This window comes from Myotis daubentonii, chromosome 18 (assembly GCF_963259705.1).
Source record: "Myotis daubentonii chromosome 18, mMyoDau2.1, whole genome shotgun sequence".
Classification (NCBI taxonomy): domain Eukaryota; kingdom Metazoa; phylum Chordata; class Mammalia; order Chiroptera; family Vespertilionidae; genus Myotis; species Myotis daubentonii.
Genome location: NC_081857.1, coordinates 8,122,127 through 8,146,699, shown reverse-complemented (window position 1 = coordinate 8,146,699; position 24,573 = coordinate 8,122,127). Strand labels below are relative to the sequence as shown.

General features: G+C 49.0%; 1 protein-coding gene across 6 annotated transcripts in view; it reads right to left on the bottom strand.

Annotated features, from left to right (window-relative positions):
• ATP2B4 (ATPase plasma membrane Ca2+ transporting 4) overlaps positions 1–24,573 on the bottom strand; it is a 96,367-nt gene that overhangs the window by 49,679 nt on the left and 22,115 nt on the right. The window contains exon 1 of one of the 6 annotated variants that reach the window (XM_059675706.1): positions 11,128–11,149. The exons of the other annotated variants lie outside the window; for them this stretch is intronic. The gene's annotated coding sequence lies outside the window, so the exon portion shown is untranslated. Of the gene's footprint in view, positions 1–11,127; positions 11,150–24,573 lie in introns of those variants that run through there. 6 annotated transcript variants of the gene reach the window in all.

The window sequence follows — 24,573 nt, the reverse complement described above, 5'->3', positions numbered from 1 at the left end:
CTGGAATAAAGATTCAAAGACAGACAAAAAGAAACAATTAGAGCAGTCATGGTGAGCCAGCACCTGCCACGGCAAGAGATACTCGTTCCAGCACAAGGGTTCAGATGACAGTTGGTGCCCGACCCGAACTGACAGCGGAATCCTGCGATAAGTGAACTCATTCCGGAGAGGCCCCTTCCTCCCTGAGAGGCCTCAGCAGCCTGGAAAGTCCAATGTAGGGAAGTAATTTCAGACACACCCAGGCTTCCTAGCTCTTCTCTCCCAGACCAAGCAACACAAATCCCACAACTTCAGACACTTGGAAATCAAAGGTTCTGAGCTCTCATGGCTCTGATGGCCTCCCTGTTTGTGGGACCCGCTGCAGAGTCCTTTCATCCCGACCTCACTTCTATGAGGTGAGAAGAGGTCAGAAGAGGAAGGAGCGCGGACCTGAGTGCACAGGAGGATGGCCCGCCAGTCGCCACGCTCCCTCCCGCTCCATACCCTTCCCTACTCTCAGCACGTACATTTACAAACCAGGAAGATGACTGATGGGAGATGGCCCAATCCTCTAAGGCCCCTCAGAACACCCAGCCTCCAGCTGTATGGAAATCATGCAGCGTGCAGTTGTCAACAGGCCAGGCAAGCCAGCTCAGGCCTTGGCGCTCAGCCCCTCCCTCCTCCACAAAGCTTCTGGAGGGAAGAGGAGAGTAACATGCTCTGGCAGTTGGTGAAACAGGGTGGGACCTTTTTACACAAAGGGGGAGAGGACCTCTGAGGAGAAAAGATAGTGAGTTTAAAGCCTGTGAGTGTTATTGTTTTGGGGGGGGGGGGCGCAGGGATAAGACAGCGTTTGATTCCGATAGAGCCTAGGGCCATAGCAAGGTCGCAGGGGAACAGAGTTAGCCTCCGATGAGTGAGCACCCGAGGCTCTCAAATCAGCATCCTCCCCCCCGCCCCCCCCCTGCCCATCCAGGAAGGCATGTGCTGCCTCTCGCACATGCTGGCTGCAGAGGAGCAGAGCTATGGGCAGGTGAGGATATGGGGGCTGGAGGCGTGAAGGCTTATCCAGAGCCCTGCTCTCGGCTTCAGCTTCAGAGAGGCTTCTGCGTGTCATGCAGGACCACTGCCACACGTCAGCCACTGACATGTGAAGGGGCTCTTCCTGAACGCAGCACCAGAACCTGGAGGCCAGCCTTCGTTAAACCGTCCATCAGCAAGGAGCGCTGCTCAGCGCCCTCTAATACATAGATGGCACCCTTGCTTCTTAGAAGGTGAACACAGCACACGAACTAGCAGATGAGGACTTTTATCATTTACTTTTCCAGAAATCACATGTGGCCAAAGTTCCTGCTGATCCCGATCAATCCTGTTCTCAGCAGGGTCCCCGGGAGAGAGGTGACTGCAGACCCCCTGTCCCAATGGGCCTCTGCCGCCGCCTCCTATCCCAGATTTTTAGAGCTCTCCCGACTTACACTGGGTTAAGCAAGCAGGGTTTTCTTTCGTTGTTGTTATTGTTTTTAACATCACATTCCCTTTATCTTTAGATGCCATCAGAGATCCTGGAAACAAGGAGGTCTGGGGAAAACCTGCGGCAGGGTGTCCAGCTCCCTTCATTCAGACGGGCACAGAGATCAGCAGCTCCACAGAGCTTCCTCTCCCGTCCAGCTTCTCCTCCAAGCTGCTCTGGAGCAGCGGGTGACAAAGATTCTATCGTAGTAAGAAGCCCACCTTGATCCTCACGTAGACCTCCGCAAGCTTTCAAGAGGATGCTGAGGACAGCGCTGACAGTGCTAAACTGGACCGCAGATCTTCTCTCCTCTGTCTCTGCCCACCACACTGTTCGTTCCAAATGTAGCGATTTTACTCATCTTGTTCACAGCTTTATCCCCAGTGCCTAGCGGAGAACCTGCACGTGGTGGGCATCCAGCTAAATATTTTATTGAATGAACAATAGCAGATTCAGAACCAGATTTACCATCTTCCCAGGCACCCATTGGGCAAGTCATTTAGCCTTCTTAGGGTTCAATTCCTCCCACCTTAAGCTGGGGGGGGGGGTGGGGGGCGGGGAGAAGAATCAGCCCTACCTTTGCACACCATCCTACAAAAGTGATGAAGGAATGGGATTATAGATAGAAATAGTGCTTGGAAATCTTAGATGAAAGATGCCCAGTGCTAGAGACTCTTGCTCCGAAGGTCAAGCACTAAGCTACTGGCACAAAGTCAAGGGGGCAGTGCCCAGCTGGGAGCCTATTTATTTCTCCAGGAAAGTTCTTCCGGGATTCGGAGGTGAGGCAGGTGCCCCTGTCTCCCTGAGCTCTGAGCTCTGAGAACATGAGCTCCCTGCAACTGCTGTACTTGCCTGGTCCCTAACCTTATTAGGCAACCAGCAAAGAATACTCTGTAAGCGCTCCACTGCCTCGGCCTCAGACACAATGCCTGGGCGGTAAGACCTCTTGTCAGGTCAGGATTAATCATTCCTCCGGGCATTCTGGGTAAGGTATGTTCTCACTCCCTTTCCAGCATTTAGCCAGCCTAAGGGATGATAGGATGGGAGAGAGAACTCTCTCGTCCCTTCTGTGGGGCCAAGAAACCCTATCATTCGACATGATCATAAAATCATTTTAATTTTTTTCCTCCTAAAGTCCTGTAACGTGTTCTACAAATTGTAATGATACGTAGAAGCATTGTCACACCAATTCTAGGTAGGACAGCTGCGACCCCCACCTTACAGATGAAGACAGTGTGGTCCAAGGAGATAAAAAGTGATTTATTGGGCCTTTGGCAAGTCAGTGACCTTGACTGCACGGCCTTTTTGCTCCACCTTACTCCTTTCCCTGAGTCTGAACTGCCTCATTTTCTGACAAACACCTAAGAGGTCTGTTTTAAAAATATTTTTTTTATTGATTTCAGAGAGGAAAGGAGAGGGAGGACAGACAGAAACTTTAATGATGAGAGAGAACCATTGAATGGCTGCCTCCCACACGCCACCCACCGGGGATGAGCCTACAACCCGGGCATGTGCTCTATCCACTGAGCCAAACCAGCTAGGGCCTAAGAGGTCTTTTAAAATGCAGGCATCTCAGGGTTTGTGCTGGTAATTTCCCTATAAATATCTATGTTGCAAGCATTTTTGCTACACAACTAATTGGCCACAAGGCAATTTTGCTGTAAAAGATAAAATAACTGGCTGACAGTTTGGTTTACGTTTGGCGGATTTCATGTATTTAAGCCAGTTGTCAGCTGGGTTTTATTTCTCCAGGAGTGAAGTTCTTGTAGTTACTCCCATTTCACATTATATAAATCTCAGCCTTCACAGCGGTCTGTACAGTGAGGGGTAGACGTGGTGTTCTTAAAATAGTGCCTAACAGCTATGTATAAAGTAGATTGCAAAGCCCTGTGGACGGCCAGACTGCACACTCTACCAGAAAATGATCACAGATCAGCCGGCAAATCCTTCCATGAGCCCGGTGAGCCCTCCCACTTGTCAAAACCAAGTTGACCGGGCGGCGCAAATTGATACCTCTCTTAGTGGAGGAAGACGAAATGGTAGCAAAAAGGGAAAAGTGCTATGCCTTATGAGGGGACCAACCAGCAAGTAAATTTTTAAAAAAGTATAAATGCTATCAATGGAAGATGCATTTTCGTTTTTCTCCATAGTCTTAAATTCTGGTTTTAATTTTTCATCTTTCATGATCATTATGTCCTGTTTGTTTTTTATTATTTTATCTTTTATGGCAAAATTGCTTTAGGCCGCCCTGGCCGGTTTGGCTCAGTGGATAGAGCATCGGCCTGCAGACCGAAGGGTTCTGGGTTCAATTCCCGTCAAGGGCACATACCTCGGTTGCAGGCTCTTCCTCAGCCCAGGCCCTGGTCAGGGCTTATGCAGGAGGCAACCAATTGATGTGTTTCTCTCACATCGATGTTTCTCTCTGTCTTTCCCTCTCCCACTCTCTCTAAAAAAGCAATGGAAAAATGTCCTCGGGCGAGGATAAAAAAACAAAATTGCTTTAGGCCAATTAGTTGTGCAGCAAAAAAGTGTCGGGGGAGAGGGGGGAACCTAGTTGCAGGAAAAATATACCTAGAACCCTCTTGGGCACAGAAAATCTCCATTTCCATCTAAAGGTAATGCTGGCTCTTGCCCTTGCTCTTTCTTTCTCAGAATCACCTCCATCATACCCCAGGCAGTGAGGGTGAAACAGACCCTACGTCCCGTTGCCATACATTCCCGAGAAACAAACCACCGCACACTTCCGGACAACTCCGTCTGCACGAGGCTCAGTAGCAGGTTCCAGAAAAGAGGACCTGCCTGGGCAAGACCATCATGGCCTAAGCCACCAAACCATAAACAATCGTCAGGTGCTCTGTTTCCTCCAGTTTTGTCCAAAGAATCCCTTACTCTTGGAAAAGTTCCCGGGATGCTAAAGAAGAGACAGATCTCCAGGCTCTGAGGAGAAAGGGTAACTCCCCTGTAGGGGAGAGAAGAGGGTGTTTTGAAGATGTAAAAGGAACCCACTCCCTGAGTCTTCCCTGCCAAAGGCACCTATTCAATCTGGCGCGATGCATGGGAGATGAAGCATGAATGGAAATGGGAGAAAGGAAACAGGAGGGGCCGGGGGCTACGGCTTCAGGCTGGGGCAGCACTGCAGCTGGACCAGCCTGGAATCATAAGCAGCTACACTGAGCTGTGGCCTCTGGGCTGCTGTTCCCTGCCCTCCCCTGCCCGCTTCACGCTTCACAGGGCTGGGTGCCTGCTCAGGAGGGAGGTAGCACTCAGAGATGCTCCAGCTGAGTGGCAGCATCACTGCCAAGCAGGGGGGTGGGGAGGAAGAGGAAGAGAAGGAGAAGGAGAAGGAGAAGGAGGAGAAGGAGAAGGAGGAGAAGGGAAGACCTGGGGAGTGGGTAGGCTGGTCCCACCTTAGGATGCACTCACTGAAATCTAAAGCCTGCTTCAGGGTCCCTCCCAACCCCCTCTCCCCCTCAAATTAAACCTGTTCTCTTTTCTCTGATCCAGATGCTTGCTCCCTTCCTCATCCCAAATGAGGCTCTATTTCTCCCTAATTTCAGGAGCGACAGTGGTGTTGGACAGGGAGGGAAATAATATTTGTTGAGCATCTACAATGAGCCAGGTACCATGCTAAGCACTTCATGTGAAAAATCATATATATGTACATATATATGCACCTACATATATATGCACACACACATATATACACGCAGATACATACACACACGTATTCTTATGTAGTGCCTAGCACAGTGGCTGACATGTAGTGGATGGTCCATGCACAGTAGTTAGTATCATTATGACGACTATTGTTTCACGGATCCTCACCAACAACCCTCTAAGGAGGGCACCCCATTTCATGCAGGGAAACCCAGATTCAGAGAGCCAGGATGTGTGACTAGCCTGAACTCAAAGCCACCCTGCCTCAAGTACAAGGACACGAAGAAAATAGAAACAAAGCTATGGGTTTACTTCCTACAGTTTGATGAGAAGGCCCACTCAAGCATGTCAAACTCGCGGCTGGCAGGCCAACGAGGCATGTGGCCTGCCGGCCTCGAGTTTGACATGCTTGGCCCACATAAACCTACCTGCGCCTTGCCCATGACCCATAAAAGCTCAGAAACAGGGAAACACCTCCTTAAGCTCTTTGAACTTTCTGGGCAGTGTAGGGCTAGACCCAGGGCTTCTCAGGGGCAAACACTCCACCCAGCCCTTCCTCCACCACATATAGCACCCCTCCTCCCCCAGCCAGAATACAGTAGGCCCTGGACTGGCATGATTCCAAGCATATCCATTTCCCACCTGCAGACCCGGAAGTGGGAATGAGGGCTTCCTCCACTCTGTCATCTCACACCATTGGTCTTGCAACCCGCAGTGACTTGGGAGAGGCTCAGAGACCTGCTCTAGATGCTCCCTCCTCTCTCCAGCAGGGCACTTTCCTGTGCCATCACCTACAGGGTCTTTACTCCTCTCAGGCACTCCTGTGCTTCTGGGAAGCTCCTCCAGGATCCCTGAAACTTCTGGCAAGTCCCCGCCCTCCCCCAACCTCCCCTCGCTGGCCCTTCTCTCTGAAGGTTTCCTCAGGACTAGTCGTGGTCCCGGGTCTTCCTTCGCTCCCCATGCCTGCCCTCATCGCTCCCCATGCCTGCCCGCCCTTCGCTCCTCTATGCCTGCCTGCCCTCATCGCCCCTCTATGCCTGCCGGCCTGCAGAAGCAGACCCGAGCACACACCCTCCCCTTCAGTCTGTGGAGGCCTGTGGGAAAAGGTCAAAGGCAGAGCATATTGGATAAAGTTTAGGTGTAGGTGGCACACCTGTTATCATCAGCAACCACTAGGCCAGTGGTCTGCAAACTCATTAGTCAACAGAGCCAAATATCAACAGTACAATGATTGAAATTTCTTTTGAGAGCCAAATTTTTTAAACTTAAACTATATAGGTAGGTACACTGTTATTAACTTAATTAGGGTACTCCTAAAGCTTAGGAAGAGCCACACTCAAGGGGCCAAAGAGCCGCATGTGGCTCGCGAGCCGCAGTTTGCCGACCACGGCACTAGGCCATGCAGGAAGCCCAGTGAGGGCTGGGGCACCAAAACCAGGTCGCTGCACTGCCCACAGGATGGCACACTGTAGCCTGTGGGCCTGGGCCTGGAATCTTATGCAAATTCTCAGCATGTCCTAAAGAGAGAACATCACCTCCTGGTTAAGAGGTGGTTCATACGTGCGCGCGTGCGCACACACACACACACACACACACACACACACACACACACACACAGGTTCCCTCGCCCACCCCTGTCCCTCCCCCAGATCGACTATCCTGACAGTGTTTTCTTTTCTTTTTCCCCCAGGTCTTCACTACCCTATTGCCCATGTTCATGGGCTGTGCATATAAGCATATAAGTTCTTCGGTTTATCTTTTTTTGTCTCCCCAACCCCACATTGAAGTATGTCAGTCTGTCCCATGCCTCCCTGCTTCAGGTCTTATTTCGTTGGTCAATTCACTGTGTTTATTATAGTCCACGAATAAGCAAGATCATGTGATATTTGTCTTCCTCAGACTGGCTTATTTCACAGCATAATATTTTCCAGGTCCATCCTGACAGCGTTTTCAATCTAGCAGCAAAATGTAGCACTAAAATCGAAGCATCTGTCTGGAGAAGATATATCACTCTCCACCGCTGGGTCTCAGGGACCCAGAATTCACCCCTTCTCCCAGAACCATCTGGTACTTCTTGGCCAAGTTGAGACCATGGATACGAAGGCCCCCGTCATCTACCGCTGGGTGCCGCTCCCAGAGAGAGTCTCACACAGGTCCAGAAGGGGACGTGTGCAAGGAGGCTCAGCGGGACAAGCTTGTGGTGACAGGGAACTGAAGGCCACCTGGGATCGATGGGCAAGCTGATAAAGGGGATATTTTGCAACAGTTAGAAATACAGATCAGCTGAAACCGGTTTGGCTCAGTGGATAGAGCGTCGGCCTGCGGACTGAAAGGTCCCAGGTTCGATTCCGGTCAAGGGCATGTACCTGGGTTGTGGGCATATCCCCAGTAGATGTGCAGGAGGCAGCTGATCGATGTTTCTCTCTCATCGATGTTTCTAACTCTCTATCTCTCTCCCTTCCTCTCTGTAAAAAATCAATAAAATATATTTAAAAAAAAAGAAATACAGATCAGATGTACACAAGATAATACTGGTTATCTTAAAAAACAGTGCTTAGTGGGGGCAAAGGGTGCTGTAACAGCTTTTACATGAATTAGAAACACATGCATCTAAAGCAGCTCTTCAATGGAGGGAGGAAGAGATCAACCAAAGAACTCGTATGCATATATGTATAACCCATGGACATAGACAGTGGGATGGTGAGGGCCTGGGGCGGGGGGTGGGCCAGAAGAGGTCAATGGGAGAAAAAAGGGGACACATGTAACTCTTCCAACAATAAAGACTAAAAAAAAAGCAACTCTATACATTTGAAGGAACATATTTAAACAAAAGAACACATTAGAATGCTGCTCACACACACAAAAGGCAACAGATGTGGGATGTGGGGAAACACTGAGCCCAGGAAGGGCCTCGCATGAGCCAAATGATAAAAATGGGCCACGAGTCCATTATTGATCAACTCAGTGCTCTGTGCGTGAGGTCCAAAAGCTAAAACCAAAACACACCACCCTGCTGAACCCTTTCAGACCTGGAAGAGCTGGACTAAGACCTGTTATGAAAATGACAAACTTATCAGCTCTGGCCAGATGCCTTCAGCAGTCGGGGGGGAAGGTAGGGCCCACAGAGAGCAAAGACATTCTCAAAAGAGTGATACCAAGAACTGATCCAGGGTTGCCCCTCTGTTCCTGACCATCTGGCCTGAGGAACCAGCCCCTGTCAGAGACCCCAGGAATCATCAAGATGAAGACAGACGCTTCATGGCATGGATCAGGAAACCGAACCAGGAATGTGCCCAAGAGGGCAATGCCTCCAGCCCCCACCTCCCGTCTCCATCCAAAAATAGCATCAATATATCAAGATGAAAGAGGGCAGTCCCTCCGCCCCAGAGCCAGGGGGGATGTACCCTCCTCCAAAGATTCCGAGTCGTGCTGGCCCAGGTCACCTCCTATGACTCAGGGGTGGGGGTGTTCGCTGCAAGCCAGAGCTAAAAAATATAGGGGATGAAACAAGAATACTGACCTTTTCCTTCCGAGAAGGAGGGCAGGGCTGATTTCAGGTGGGAGTGGCAGTGCCATCAGAAGGCCTGTTGTTTAAGGAAAGGGGTGCTGGCAGCCCCTCTTGATCCCTCGCATCCGACGGTGGGAAATGCTCAGGATATGAGGGAGCAAAGAACCTGTCTTTCACGCTCAGTACTAGTAAGGTGCAGCTCCCTGGGCCTGGGACAGGAAGCTACTAGGCTAGCAGGCAGGACGCAGCCTTGAGCAGTAACATTCAGATGTCTCGCCTGGGCTCTCTCTTGGGCAACACAGATTGCCTTTCTTGGGGCTGCTGTGGTTTTTCCACATTTTGGTCCCAAGGGCACAAAGGGGCTTTTTAGCAGCTGGACTGGGTCCTGCGTTATTTTTAGACACAAATCTCAGCAGAATCGCGCCTGCCCGTGGAGAGGGACAGGAAGGCCAGTCTCCCTGGGCTACTGGGTCAGGATCCTGTTGTTCCCAGGCTGCGGGTTCTACTGGAGCTCTCAGGGGTGAGGAGAAAGCTGTCTGGCCTCCGGCAGAGGAGGCCACAGACACCGAAAGGGAGTGCTGTGGGCAGCTGCTCTTCCCACAGGGGCTCAGCAAGAGAGGAAGCAAAATCACATTCCTGTGTGACCCGGACACTAGCCAGGGCACCACACACTGGACATCATGCCTGGCCAGCGCTCCATCGCCCCCTGCACTCCACGGCAGCCACCTGACAGAGTGAGGGAACCATGGCTTTGCCTGGCCCGGCCTTCTCTCAGCCCACTGTTTCTTGGAAGTCCCAGGGAATCGGGACTCCCATTCCAAGAGGAGGCGTTATCCAGAAGAGAGCTGGGCGCACTCCCTAGCAACCTGTCCCCTCAGTGCCCCGGTGCCTCTCCTTCTTGTTCACTCATTGCACAGACAGGAGCCACTAAGTCAGCCTGGACTTGTGTCGTGTTTCAGAGCAGTGGTTCTCCCACCTCAGTGAGCATCACCTCGCCAGGAGGGCTGGTTAAAACCTTCTGCTGGGCCAGCTCCCAGTTTCTGATTCAGGAGTTGTGGGGTGGGGCCAGGGAACACGTACTTCTAGCAAGTTCCCTAACCGGGGATGCTGACGCTGCTGGTTTGGGGACCAGACTTTCTTACGCTGCAGAAGTTACGAAGCATCTCTGCAAACAATGCCATGACAACGTCCAACAACACAAGGCTAACGCTCTGGAAGGCCTTGAGTGGGGTCCAGTCCAAACACTGCCCCAGATCGAGGCTGACAGGAGAGGCACAGGAGGGTCTCGCCATCTATTATCTCCTGCTTTCCCTTCTCCCTCCTCCGCGCCCCCTCCCCAGGATGCTCTGCTTCCATTCATCTCAGGGCAGTCCCCTCCCCAGAGACCCCTGATCTTCCCAAGGAAAGGCCCTGTCCTGTGAGAACACAGAGTGGAGAGGAAGGACGTCCCTGTGGCAGAACCAAAAGGTATTCAGCAAAGCACACCGAGGTACACCCAGGGTCAGAGACACACCGAGACCCTTTCTGGTGGAGGGGCACCCAGCATCCCCTGCACTCCTGTTCCCTCCATCCGTAGGAGACAGAGCTGGAGGGGAAAATGAGAGGACAAAAGACACCCACCACTCACTTCAGGCTCCCCTAGTCTCACCGCCCCTGGCGCATCTGAACCCTGGCTGCCTTTTCCCTGCCACCCCCGAAGCCCCTACAGGAGGGCCGGCCACGACCCCCGCAGGGGGGGCACCTACCCACTGCTCTGAGGGGCACAGGCAGCGGCATGGGCACAGGCGCAGCTGGCGGGGCAGCAGCAGCTGCTGTTTTCCAGTCGGCGACGGGCTGCTGTAAACACTCGGTTTAGGTTGCTATGGCAAAGCAAGTGTGCAGCCTGGCCCGGCGCTATTTATGTGCCTGTGATGGCAGAGTGGTCTGTTTTTATTATTTTACTTTGAAAGTTTCCCTTTCCCAGCCCCCTAAAGCAGCCTCAGAAAATAAAAATAAAAAAGAGCCACCACAACGTTCTCAGGAACAAGAAGAATAGAGCCGGCCAACACCGCTTAGGGCTTGAGCCAGCCAGGGGAAGACCCAAGTGAGCAGTGCGGGGACGGGGTAAGTTCCTCTAAAGGGAAGGCAGGCTGCTGGTCCATGCGGCCTCGGCCCAGCTCATCACAGAGAGGCCATGGCTCAGGCTCTTCTCACCTCTGCACCACCTACACTCAGTCTTCTCCCTTCCTGGCTAAGCCGGGCTCCAGCCAGCAGCGTTCCTCACACCCTCCCCCCTCGCCACCATCCCCACTGTCACCAGGATGAAGAGACTGAGGATCCACCAGGGGTCCTGGGAAGAGAGCCTCACAGCAGAGTCCCCCCCCTCCCAGGGTGCAGTGCCGTCCGGATGCAGCCGGGCCACTCCCTGATGGAGGTCCGAAGGGGGTGACCTCAGAGGTGCCTCTGGGGGAAGGGACACAGGTCTGTCCTTCACCTGTAGAGAGAGCTTGCATCCTGTCCTCACTCCTTAGGGAGCCCTGGGGGGAAGGGGAACTTCTGCACAGCAAGATTTCAGTTGTAGTCAGGGTGGTGAGGACATCTCGCCAGCACCACGCAGTCAGCATTCAAGATTCAGATGCTGAAGAATGATCAAAAGTGAGGCTGATTCCTCTGGGACACATACGTCTCCAGGGCCCCAGGCACCTAGGACAGGTTTGGGCAGAGGAGGTGGAGAGGGATCAGAAACCAGCCATGGGAGTCACACACACAACTAAGCTGGAAGTGGATACTGATGTTGACACAAATGCTATAGGTTGTCCATCACAACATGACATCCAAGTGAGAGAAAGAGAACCACCTTCCAGAAACAGCTACTTGGAATACGGAAGATGATGCGGGATTTTATCATTCCTCTTCCTCCACCCATTCCAGCTCCATTGGATTCATATGATCTTAAGAGGAGAAACCTACTCCTACCCCAATTGCTGGTGGGCGCGTGAATCAGATATAAGTAAAGCTAGGGCACCGTTAAGAAGAGCACCATCTCAGAATGAAACGGAATGCCTCCCAGCTGCCACGATGGCTCAGAAAAAATATCAATGAGAACGAACCCCACGGGGAGGAGAGAGGGCAGGAGAAGGGGGAGGCTGCTGCCGATTCCATTGGGGAAGCACCCTCTGCTGCCCCAGGAGTGGTCACCGTCCCAACTGACAGCCCTGGTTCGCTGACAAAGTCTTGCGGGGACAATCGGGACGTGGGGCAGAAATCAGTCTTGGCAGCTCCTTGAGGTCAGAACAGCAGAGCAGGCCTGGTTTCTGAGCCTGTCAACCCAACTGTCATCAGCGCTCCCCTCTTCCTGTGGGGCAGGAGGGGGCTGGAGGAGGTGAGGAAAGGGTCCCACGTGGGGCACCATCCTGGACAGCGGGGAGCAGCCTGGTGGAAAGACATCGCAGGTGAGCTCGTGTCCCTGACACCAGTGTTCCTGTTCCTGAGTCTCAGGGTATCAGCTCAAGCTGAGTGGCCATTACTTGGGGATACATTAAAGGATGCATCTATTCACCACAGGGCTCGGATCCAAGGTGAGGGACAGAGGGTCCATTGTTGAAAGAGACAATGGGTAGGAGACAAAGGCAGCTCAGCCCCGGCTGGTCATTGTTGATGGAAGGCTCAGAGAAGAGAAAGTGCAAGGTACTGTGCATTCTTCTAAGTCAGTGGTTCTCAACCTTCCTAATGCCGCGACCCTTTAATACAGTTCCTCACGTTGTGGTGACCCCCAACCATAAAATTATTTTCGTTGCTACTTCATAACTGTAGTTTTGCTACTGTTATGAATCGTAATGTAAATATCTGATATGCAGGATGTATTTTCATTGTTACAAATTGAACATAATTAAAGCATAGTGATTAATCACAAAAACAATATGTAATTATATATGTGTTTTCTGATGGTCTTAGGCAATCCCTGTGAAAGGGTCGTAGGACCCCCAAAGGGGTCGCGACCCACAGGTTGAGAACTGCTGTTCTAAGTGGACAGAAAGGTGGTACCATTTCTCTATCCCAGCCTCTGCCCTAGTGCTTGACCTAACACGAGGAGTGAATGAAAGAGCCACCCTTCTCTGCCAATCTCCAGAGATAAACCATTATCTGTACGTTCCCAGAACCACTTCTTAGCACTTTCCCCCTCTCCACCTTCTCCCTTTTGGGGCCCTGGGGTTGGTAGACTGAATGGGTTGGAGGCATATCTCCCTTGTTCTCCAGGACATAGTACAGGGCTTTTCCGGTGCAGGGAGAACGAAGACCAGCTATCATTGTGGGAACCATCACCTCTCTAGGGAGAAGCAAAGGGAAACATAAAGAACTGAAGTGCTCTCAACACCCATTGGATTCTGAACTCCCACACACAGCATTTTAAACACCACTGCAGAGCCCCCGAGGGAAGACAGGGGAGAAGAACTATGGTGATGGTGGTGATGGGGAAGTCTGTAGGAAGTGGCAAAAAAGGATGCTTTCAAGATTATTTCTGAAGCACTGAACTGCCAGAAATGATAGGGAAGATATCTGGTACCAAACTCTTCCCACCTCCTCATTTTTCTCAATATACCTCATTCCCAACTTCTCACTGTTTTTCAGATCTATGTATATCCCTTTCCCCATCTTGTCCTGTCTCCCTAACTTCCTCCCTCCTTCTATTCCCTCCCCCCCACCTCTCCTCCTCCCTCCCTCCCTCTCCCCACCACCACTTATCTACCTCAATCTCAGAATCTCTCTTATTCTCTCTTTTGCACATCTCTAGGGACAGTCTACTTGGATGGAATTCTATTCCCCTTACCTGGGTAATTTCTGAAATCAATCACCCGTCCAGTCCACACTGGTTCAAACAGTGGAAGGAATATGGATATGCTGAGAAGCCAGTAGGTTGCCATGGCTGGCACCAACACAGGGCCAGGCAGTGTCACTGGGGTCATGGATGATGGGCCAAAGGCACAGAGGACGAACTCCATGAGCCAATCTGCACTCTCCCAAATCCACTTGGAGCTGGCCTGGCTAAGTCAAATATGTAGCATCTCACTATGCTTGGAGCAGAGGCAAACTGCTAACACTGAGGACTCAAAGTGAGGAGTCCTAACAGAGACGGGGGAAGAGGAAGGATATGAGACTATTCCTATGAATTTAAAACTAGAGTCAGGATTTAGCATGCTCAGCCAAGTTTCCACTCCAGCATAAATAGGGAAGTGGCCTGATGGAGGAAGGAGGCTGGGAGACTAAATATAAAAGGCACCTAGGACTACAATCTGACTCTGGCTCCTTTCAATGCTCACATGGGAGTTGAAAATTCAAGAACTGAGCACGATAAGCGAGCCCTTCCCACCGACAAGCTGCAAGACTGTGGCTCCATGGTCACCTCTCAGTTCTACTCTCAGCCTGTAAAGCTTGGGTAGGGAACAGGCATAGGAGGCTGAAGTCCAGCTCCCTGGTGACATGGCTGCCTTCTTCCAGCTCTCCCCACTACTGTGCAAGAATTCAAGGGTTCCCAGAAGGGACCAGAGCAGCAGGAGGAGCAAAAGGCACCCTAATCCAGCAGAGCCAGACCTTTGTAGGCATCTCCCACTATCTGCCCAACATTTCCTTCCACAAAATGTTGCAGGAGCACTCTTGTCCCAGCTTCTCTAGTCTCACACACCCGGGCCGGCTGGTCCAAATCAGTAAGATCTCCACCACCGGAGAGCAAGCCTTTTCGGGGTGGGGGGAGGGATCAGGGCCCTCCCCGCAGGGTTTCAGCCACTGGACGCTCCCCTCTGCCAGCAGTCAAATCCAAAGGGAAGCCGAGGACACACCAGCCTGCTCTCCCCCGCCCTCCTCCACAGCCAGCTGAAGAAAGAGGACTCCTTCGAGGGGAAGTCCCACAGCTGTGAGGCTATGGAAACTTTGCCGTCTAAGGCTGTGGAATTCTTTGACTGGGCTCCTGCAGTTAATCATCCCAGCGGCCTGGATTCCCAACTTGGGGCTTTAAAAGGTAGCACCAGAGCAAGAAGGACAAACATGTCAAGGAGAAGAAAAAGCAGGAAAGAGTTGGTGGGAGCTGAAAGATAACCACCTCCAACACTAGTCTTGTGAGTAATTGAGTGCGAGGAGGGGAAAGGAGGAAAGGGCACAAGAGAAAGAAGTGTAGGCCACATCCCAGAATACTCTTCTGGACTCCCAGCCAATGTTAGCACCGTCATACCCCAAAAAGATCCTACGGCGGACACTTTCCTAACCCACTTTGAAAAGGATTTTCTAGGGATTGGTTGCTTTGAAACATTCTCCTTAGGGCAGATCTGAAAAATCAGAGGCTCATGTCTCCCTTTGGGAAACGTTTGTAGAAAACTCACAGCTGGGAGTACGAGGCTTGAGAACATGAACTTCCAAAATGGTAGCAGGGGCCTCTTAGGCTATGTTGCCATGGTTTCCAAGACAACAAACAGAGGTTTGGCCCTAAAGAGGGGTGGGAGGGCGAGCTGCCTTTTTCTTCCTATGGGAATAGTTTCAAGAGCCAAGATAGGAGGGGAATAGGGTAAAATGAGAAGATTACAGAGGTTACAGGGGAGAGAAAATGGACAGCCCCGACAGTTCCCATTCTCCCTGTACAGGCCAGGGTGGAAGGTCCCATTTACAGAATAAAAAGGCACTACTGAGGGGTGAGAGGAGCCTAGGAAGTCAATAGTTAGATGAGCAGCTGTCTAGATGAGATGCTCAGCCGACCTCCCACAGGAGGCAGGAGAAGCAGAGGCCAAATTGAGCTGCTTTGGGAAAGGCAAGGTCCTCCAAAGGCTCTGAGTTTTGCCTGCAAGAAGGCAGGCGGGATAACTATCCCCAGAAGTGATGTGTAGAGATGCCGGTACCCGGAACTGAGGCCCAGCCCGCTGGCCCCTGCTACACTGGCATCAGCGCATCACCTCCTAGGTCCCCTGGCCAGGAGTCTTCAACTCTCATTCCAAAGGAGCCAGATGGGCAGAACAGTGCCATGTGCCAAAATCTACCATGTCCTCCCAGCAGGAGCTGTCAGCTGAACAGGGCCACCTGGCCAAAGGGTTCCCTTTCATATTCCTGGGCAGCATTGTACCCTCTGGATGCCTTCCCCTCCACCTCCAGAGCTGGTGCCAGCTTGGCTCCGCTGGAGAGATGGAAAGGAGACAGCTGCTCAGGACTCTGCTACACCCAAAGGCAGCGACTGTGGCACCATTGGAGGGTAAGGACCACGAACGCCCTGTTATCTTCTCAATGCAGAGAGGGGCCAGGGGTCAAATGACCACGAGCGAGGAGGAAGGCCAGCCCTAATCACCATTTCATCACTGGTCATTGCACTAGCTAGTAAATTCTTGACCTTTTCAGGGAGCAGGTACCCCAGTTTTCCAACTGCATCAAACATCCCAGAGCACCCCAGAATCACAGCCGTGCGGGGAACTTTGGAGAAAGTCGAACACTATTTGACACTGAATTATATTTTACAGTGAAGCATGTATGAGTCACTGGGACACTGGGACAAAGAGGTAGGCTACAGATTGGAAAGCAGGATATAGGCAGATGCAGCTGTATTAGGTGTCAAATGAAGAGCAAGATCACCTGGTAGGACACCTCCAGAGTCGCCCCGCAGGCCAGGTGCAGCCATCAGCTGCTGGGGAAGAACTCCCTCACAGCATGAGCCTCCCCCAATGGGCTCAGGCTCAGACCCATACCCCGAGTCACGGGGAGCTTTCTTAGGGCTTCCCAGAGCTGCTACACACGCGTGTGCAAAATGTGCCCTGAACATGGGCACCAGGTGAGGAGGTTGTTGGGAGACGAAATGCCATTAGTGTTGCTGGGTAGGCCGTGCACCGATGGGCTGCATTCATCTGAAGGGGCATCCTTCTAACGTCTTTATAAGCTGCTATGGGCTAGCAGCTGCAATAAACTGCCAAATACTAGTATTGCTGTGGGTGACAGGCCCTACGAAATATCTAAGGAAGAAAACCAGAAGCGAGTCCAGTTTGACCAGTGGATGTGCCAGAAGGGCTGAAGATGTCAAATCAGCCAGGTCCCCTGGAGCTCTGTCCGGGGGCCAGACTGCTCTGTCCGTGCGGGCCAGGCTCTTGCCCCTCACAGCTCACAGGCTCTCCCATCACAGCTCCTCCCAAGTAGCACCAGATTGGCTTTCCTCTCAGCACACCTTCCTCCAAATCCCTTCTCCCTGGGTCTTAATTTCTTACCTGAAGAGTGAAAATAATGAAAGTAATCTACCTCACACAGAACTTGAAAAAATTATTACTTCTTTCACGTATAAGGGACCAGTGCCCTTAGATGAAGATCAACTGAATTAAGAAGCTATTGAACTTCGGAAGCAAAGGGAGGCTACCCCTCGTCAGCGGCTCCCAGTGCCTCTGGGCCCTTCTCCTATACTTTCCAGGCCTGGCTCCACATCCTGGCCTGTGTGTACCAGGCAGACACTGGTCCTGCCATTCATGGACTTGTCCAGCATCTCCAACTTTTGTAGGTATATCTGGGGAATCTGTCTGCCCGAGGTTCCCTCGTAAGTGGTGTTGGCAAGAGAGAAAGGCAGAGCCCGACAGGTGTGGCTCAGTGGTTGAGCATGGACCCATGCACCAGGAAGTCTCAGGTTTGATTCCTGGTCAGGGCACATGTCTGGGTTGTAGGCTCGATCTCCAGAAGGGAGGGTGCAGGAGGCAGCCGATTGCTGTTTCTCTCTCATCAGTGTTTCTATATCTTTCTCCCTCTCCCTTCCTCTCTTTCTAAAAATCAATAAAAATCACTTTCTTTTTTAAAAAAGGAAAAAAAAAAAAAGCCCTATCTGTTTTGGCTCAGTGGGTAGAGTGTTGACCTGCAGATTGAAGGGTTCCAGGTCAATTCCAGTCAAGGGCACATGCCTGGGTTGCAGGCTCGATCTCTAGTAGGGGGGCGTACAGGAGGTAGCTGATCAATGATTCTCATCATTGATGTTTCTTTCTCTCTCTCTCTCTCTCTCTGAAATAAATAAAAATATATTAAAAAAAGAAAAAGAAAGGCAGAAAAGTTCATGAGAGTTGAAGAAGATTGTGGTAAGAACTCACATCTGGGTAAAGCACTCTGATGTGTTATGTTTGGGCAGCCTTTTAAGACAGCCAGCACGGATGACATTACTCCTTCTGCAGATTTTATATCACACGGTCTTTATGGTGATGTGACTCAGTTAAGGCCAGGCAACTGCAGAAAGAGCCTAGGAGAAGCTAGGATATACTCCGTGCTCCAAGGTCCTACAAAGAAAGATAAACAGGAATAAGAGAGCAGGAGAGCAGCCAGTATGAAACAGTCTAAAAATTTTAGGCCCAACCCAGGCCTTTGGAGCTGGAGGGTTCCTGCCCTGATGAGCTCAGACGATTGATATGGGTTTTCCTACTTCCTCCCAGAGGCAACTGTGACACATGCTGAGTGTGTGTGTAATGTGGTGTGTCATCCTCTTAGGCTGTGGACGCCTTGAGGGTACAGATTGTGGCCGAGTTAGAGGAGGTGGGGACACCTTGAGGGTACAGACTATGGCCAAGAAAGAGGTTATGCAATTCCTAGGGAATGGAGGGGTGTAAAAGAAACAGAGAAAAGAGAACAAAAAAGGATGGAGGAAGACTGAGAGAAAGGAAGGAAGGAAGGGGGCCCTTCCCCTCCAGGAACTGCTAGACGCGGAGTCTAAATAAAGAAGACACTACACACCCAAATTAGGAAGCCCTATGATTACAGTGGAGTAGAACAGAAATACTGAAGGGCATCGAAGCCAAGTTGGAGACCAGAAATGACAGAGTTGACAAGGAGAAGAAATATACAAAACAAAACAAACACAAGCTCAGAACTACTAGTATAAACAGGTAAAACAAAAGCTGCTCTAGTCTCCAGATCCTTTGCCTACAGCCCCGAAACAGAGCATCCCAGGCAACACGGGCTCTGTCCCCGGAAGGCAAGCAAAGGCGTGGCTGGGGCCCCAGACAACCCCTTCTCTCCTTTCCAACCAGCACGTCTGGGGCCAGGTGGTGTCACTTGTTGAGAGACCTTTGGAAGCGTGACATCCCAGGAGTGGCTTCAGAGCAGACTTTGCAAACAGAACACTGGGCGTAACTCCTCACCACCTGGGATGGTGACTCGCCAGTTTCCTGCTTCAAGGAAAGAGTAGGCTGTTCTCTCCATGTCACTGCAAATGTTGATCGCCCCAAGTTTGGTTAAAGAAAAGAGAGCATCCGCATTATGCACTGTGATACAGATTTCATTTTTCAGGAAATGTCTCAATTTTTCTACTTATAAGATCGAGGCATTGATAAATTAAAACAAAAACAAAAAAGAAAAGAAAAGAGAGCATCTATCAACAGATGAATGCATAAACAAAAGGTGGTATATCCATACAGTAAAATAATACTCAGCCTTAAAAAGGAGTGAAATTCGGATACATGCTATAACATGGGTGAAACTTGAAAATGTTACGCTATTGTAACCAATGTCGTCCCAATAAATTCAATAACAAATTAACATTTTGTAAAAATAAAATTAAATTAAAAAAAGAAAACAAACAGAAAAAGAAAACAGTATGCTAAATGAAAGAAACCAGAAACAAAAGGGTCGGTATTGTATGATTCGACGTAGATGAAGTGCCTCCTCTAGGCACAAATTCATAAGGACGGGAAGTAGAGTAGAGGTCGTCAGGGATTGGGGGAGAAGGTATAGGGTGGCGTTATTGTGTAACGGGTACAGAGTTTCTATGTGGGGTGATGAACAAGTTCTGTAGTGGATAGTAGTGATGGCAGCACAATAATGTGAATGTAGTTAAAGCCATTCACCACCATAAAAATATTTTTTCAAAAGAAGGAAACAGGAAAGCAAATAGAATAGTGCTGGCATAGAGCGGGGAGAAGGGTGGGGAAGGGAAGAGCAGAAGTAAACCCTCTGCTCCCACAGTCACCAGGAGCTCAGTACCACCTTCTATTGGGGGCGGAAGCCCAGTGGGATAGAGGTCACTTAGCCCAGACAGTGACCTCCGACATGCCCGGGACTGGGAGCCCGCAGAGGCACAACATCAAACAACTCCCCTGGCAAGGCTGAGTGTCAAAGCCAAGGGGAGGGGAAACACACTGGGCTTCTGAAGACCATGCTCCGTGTACATGGGGGTGACGGGAGTGGAAGGGCGTTCAGAACAATGGACAAGTCGTCTTTTCAAGGAGCAGGGGAAAGTCAGCTCTCGTTTCCTCTCTCTCGGAAAGTCACCCCAGCATCAGCTCAGAGCACACAGGCATCTGCTTCGGGCTGAGGCCTTCCAGATTCACAATGGAAATACAGAGCCTAGTCTTTTTGAAAACCTCAGATGTTATTTCATTTGATCCTCCCAACAAACGTGGGGAATGGATAATACTGTCCCCGTCTTGTAGAGAAGAAAACTGGTTAAATACCTTGTCTAGAGCCACAGGAAGAAGTAGAGCCAGATTTCAAACCTGGGTTTGGCAAAGGCTGCACTTGCTCGGTAGGACTGCCCTGAAGGTGCTTGCCAGAAACGAGAACTCTTTTTCTCAGGGACCAGGTCGCCTCTAATGTACGGTGCAGTGATCAAGAGCACAGGCCCTGTGGGCGGATGAACCCAAGTCCCGATCCACCATCGCTACCTGTTTGACCTTGGGAAAGTTAGTCCATGTCTCTGTTCTTTAGTTTTGGCACTGATACATTTGGGATAATAACAGCGACCCCCTTTAAAATATTTCAGATAATTAATCCATGTACAGGCACATGGTGCTGCTTTATGGTAAGCATTCAAAAGGAATCACTGTGGCTATTATATAACGTTATCAGTCAGTCCCCGCCACTGGGGACCTGCTCATCAGTCAGAATGTGAGTGAGCAGACAGATACAGCCCTACTTCCCTTGTTTCTGTTTCAGGAAGAAAGGAACACCTCAAGGTTGGAAGGGACTGAAGGTCATGTAGACGGATCTCTTTTCCAATATTGGAAACCATTTCTTCTTACTGTTACGCATTAGCTCTTATTCTTTCTTATACAGGCAAACCTCATTTTACTGGGCCTCACAGACGTTGCATTTTTTACAAGTTGAAGGCAAGACCCTCCACCAGCAAGAAGATGATGACACTTCTTTTCGGTGGTCTGGAACTGAACCCATGATGTCCCCAAGGTATGCCTGTATTAAACTGGGACCTAGCCCTGGTCAGTGTGGCTCAGGTGGCTGAAAGTCATCCCATGCACAGAGAGGTCACTGGTTCCACCTGGTTTGCAGACTTGATTCACAGTAGGAGGCGTGCAGGAGGCAGCCAATCAATCTTTCTCACATTGATGTCTCTCTCTCTCTCTCTCTCTCTCTCTCAAATCATTAAAAACATATTAAAAAATGATAAAATAAACTGGGACCTAATTTGTGACCACCACCAAAGTGATGGGCACACATTCTTGCAATCTGACAATCACCTTTTGTGACAGCTATTTTGATTTCGGTTCAACAGTTGAAGAAACTAAGGCCCCAAGTCCTAGAGTTACCTAGTGACCAAGCTGGGCCATGAACTCAGGTCCGCCTGACTCCAAAGCTCACGTTCTCAGCCGTGACACGCTACTTCTGCCTTAGAGAACAGGACAGTCTACCACATGGTAGAGGGGAAAGCGGTTTAGGTGAATCCCAAATACCTGAAATCCAGGCCCTGTGACTGTGAAAAAGTTCTCTGCCAATAACATCCATCATTTAGCGAATGCCTAGCATTTAATGAACATTATTACCTAACAAGCACTCTGACTCACTTTTACAGATGAGAAAACAGAAGAGCATGTTATGCTCAACACAACGACGTTTCTAAGAGGCAAGTTTCATACTCACGCTGTCTGAGGCTTTTCTTACTGCCACGCTGCTTCTCAGAACCTCAGTTTGCTCATCCTTAGATAAGAATCGATACTCACTACCATTTAATTCTCTCTTCAATAAATGAGTGCCTACTAAGTTCCAGACCTTGTTTTACGCACAAAAGTATAGTAATAATGAAACCTGAATTGTATGCCTATTTTGTGCCTGACACCCTTATCTTTACTGCATGAAATTATGGATATGAATGCCTCAAAATTACTAACACAGTAGCTACTCAATAAATGGTAACATTTATTATTTGCTTCTACATTACGGCCTTAATTTTTTTAACTGCCACATTTCCTATTGTCTTCATGTTTCCTTTTCTTTCTTTTGATTTTCCTCCCCTCTTGTAGTTTGGAAGTTGTATTATTCCTAGTTTTTTAGTGTTAGCCTAGAAACCTAACATCTTTAACCTCTTCCCAAACCATACTAGGACCTTAGACCACTTAAACTCCAATCACTAACTTTCCAACTGACATGCTATTGTTACGAGAGATTCATTTTATTAATTATAGCTTCATTTTATCCCTATAAGTTAGACATTGCTATCTGTATTTTCTTTGCGATTACTAGTTAGACTTAGCACCATGCTCACAATTTCCTTTGCCTATCATTCCTTCCTGAATCTTAGATGTTTCTTTTAGGTAATGTTTCTTCTTGAACTATTTCCATTAGAAGCTGTTTTAGTAGAAACCTCTTTTTGTTTGTCCTCAAAGGGCCTTAATTTTGCCCTCTTTCTTGGAAGATTTCCACTGATAATAGAATTCCTTGTTAGCAGTTATTGTCTTGGCTCAAAGCACTTATTCCACTATCTTCTGGCTCTTATTATTGAGATGGAGAAATCAGTTGTCATTCTAATTGTTATTCCCCTGAAGGCAATTTACTTTTGAGTTTACTTTGAAATTATTTATCCTTGGTAGTTTCATTATGATGTTTCTAGGGGTGAAGTTTATTTCTTCTTCATGCGATTCATTAGGCCTCATAAATATAATAATTGTATTTAGCCAACTCTTGACCACTGCTTCTTCATTATTGTCATATTCTTATTCTCTGTATTATCTCCTTATGGAACATTAGTTTAATGCATATTGGGGACCTTTTTGCTCTATACTGGAAGTGGGCAAACTGTATAACAAATCTGGCCTGCTGTCTGGTTTTGTAGATATATAGTTTTATTAGCACCCAGGCTAATTTCATTCTACAATAGGAGAGTTGAGTAGTTATGACAGAAACCATATTGGGCCCTAAAGCCTAACATATTTACTAGCTGGCCCTTTACAGAAAGTAGTTTGCCGACTCCTGCTCTCTTTTCTATGCCTCGATGCCTCTTCCACATTTTTCCATCTTCTATATAATTTCTCTAGAAATATCTTCCAATTCACTAATTTTGTCGTCACCTCTAATTACATTACACCTTTTCACTGAAACTTTAATTTCCTTCACTGTCTTTCTTTCATTTCTAGTTCTCTTTGGACATCTGAGACAGAAGAGATATCTAAAGAGAGCTCAATCTAGTCAATTGAGTTTTGTTTCCCTTCACCATTCTTTTATTACCCTCTTCTTCCTTTTAACATATTAAATATAGATTTTACATTTTTCTATATACAACCACTCCACTCTGGCCGGTGTGGCCCAGTGGATAGACCAGGGGTGGGCAAACTTTTTGACTTGAGGGCCACAATGGGTTCTTAAACTGGACCGGAGGGCCGGAACAAAAGCATGGATGGCGTGTTTGTGTGAACTAATATAAATTCAAAGTAAACATCATTACATCATTACATAAAAGGGTGCGGTCTTTTTTTTTTTTTTTTTTAAGTTTTATTCATTTCAAACGGGCCTGATCCGGCCCGGGGCCCGCGGGCCGTAGTTTGCTCACTGCTGGGCTAGACTGATGGCCCCTGCACCGAAGGGTTGTGGGTTACAACCACTCCAATATCTGCAATTTTTGTGGGTCTGATCTGTGGAATGTTATTTCTGCTCCTCAACTTCATTGATAACCAGGGACATACAAATCAACACCACTAAGAGATACTACTAGTATTTATACTATTCTGCTGGCAAAAATGAAAAACTTTGTCAATACCTAGTTCTTGAGAGGGCATGGATCAACAACATCTCTTATACATCTAAACTACCTCAGATGTCTTGGGAAACAACATGTCACTACCATGTATATTTGAATATTCATATACCAAGACCTAGCAATTCCTGTCTGAGCTCACTTCCCAGGAGAAACTTGCACAGGCACAGCAGAAGACATGGCCAGGAATGTTCCTGGTGGTGGTGCTCTTCACAACGGTGAAAAAGGCGCTAGCTTCACCAATGGAATAGTATATAGCAGTGAAAATGAATGAACTTCAGGATGTCATTCCAAAGTGTCCAGTACCCCACTCAAGAGGGAGCATAAATCTTAGTATTATAATATTGAATGAAAATAAGCAAGCCCCAGAAGACTTTGCGTGGTATATATTTTTTAATACAGAATACAAAGCAAAACGAAATAAAATATTTGTTTAGATATGTTTACCAAGAGAATGATCATCACAGAATTCAGGATAGTGGCTACATTGGGTGATGAGGTGAGGGGACAGGCTAGAAAGGGCACATAGGTGGATGCAAGTTATGGTAGGGATCTCACTTTTTGGCTTGGGGAGTGGGTTCAGGTGTCTTCATTAGGCTATTGAAATGTATAAAATGCACCTGAGAAGGGAAGAAAGAGATAAAGATAGAAGAGAGAGAGAGAGAGAGAGAAACACACAAATAGGTTTCCACTATTTCTGCCAGCAACACTTTGTCATCAGCATGATCAAAGACAGCCATGGATCTACCAAAAGTTGTCAAGACTCTTAGATGAGAACTTCTGTCAACTTCATGGTCCAAAATTGTCATTTAACTACATAGTCAATAGACTGCGTTGACCATATCAGCCTAATAAAAAATATCAATCTTAGGAATTCTTATTCTAGAGCTGAGGTGGGGGGAGAGGGGGCGTAAGGGAAGCAGGGAGCGGCACACAAAGGTGGGGAAGCTTGGCAGCGGCGTGGTTTCCAGCTTATTT